Source organism: Gorilla gorilla, chromosome 20 (genome assembly GCF_029281585.2).
Source record: "Gorilla gorilla gorilla isolate KB3781 chromosome 20, NHGRI_mGorGor1-v2.1_pri, whole genome shotgun sequence".
Lineage (NCBI taxonomy): Eukaryota > Metazoa > Chordata > Mammalia > Primates > Hominidae > Gorilla > Gorilla gorilla.
The window spans coordinates 17458125-17459009 of NC_073244.2; positions in this window are offsets into that span (position 1 = coordinate 17458125).

The following is an 885-nucleotide window of genomic DNA, read 5'->3' on the forward strand; positions in this document are numbered from 1 at the left end:
CTCGTTCTGTCACCCATGCTGGAGTACAGTGGCTTGATCTTAACTCACTGCAACCTCCGCCTCCCAGATTCAAAGGATTCTCGTGCCTTAGCCTCCCAAGTAGCTAGGATTACAGGTGCCGCCACCATGCTCAGCTAATTTTTGTATTTTTTGTAGAGGCGGGGTTTTGCCATGCTTGCCAGGCTGGTCTCAAACTCCTGGCCTCAAGAGATTCGCCCATCTCAGCCTCCCAAAATGCTGGGATTACAGGCATGAACCACAGCGCCCAGCCTTATTATTTTTTAGAGACAGGGTCTCACTCCTGTTGTCAAGGCTGCAGTGCAGTGGCTTGATCTTGGCTCACTGCAATCTCCGCCTCCTGGGTTCAATCCATTCTCCTGCCTCAGTCTCCCAAGTAGCTGGGACTACAGGCATATGTCACCATGCTCAGCTTTTTTTTTTTTTTTTTTTTTGGTAAAAACTGGTTTTCACCATGTTGCCCAGGCTAGTCTGGAACCCCTGGGCTCAAGCGACACACCCAGCTCAGCCTCCCAAAGTGCTGGGAATATAGGTATGAATGGGCCACTGCACCCCGCCCTTATTTTATTTATTGAGACAGGGTCTGGCTCCGTGGCCCAGGCTGGAGTGCAGTAGCACGATCATAGCTCACTGCAGCCTGGAGCTCCTGGACTCAAGTGATCCTCCCAACTCAGCCTCCCAAAATACTGGGATTACAGGCATAAAACCACTACATCGGGCCATCTCCCATTTTTAAGCTCCATCTGCGTCACTAGCTGATGGGAATCATCATGACCCAGGTTGGAGGAGGCAGTCTGTGGCCCTGGGTTTTCAGGGACAGCCGTCTCTTGGGTGGTGCAGGGTCAAAAACAGATGAATACCCAGGGA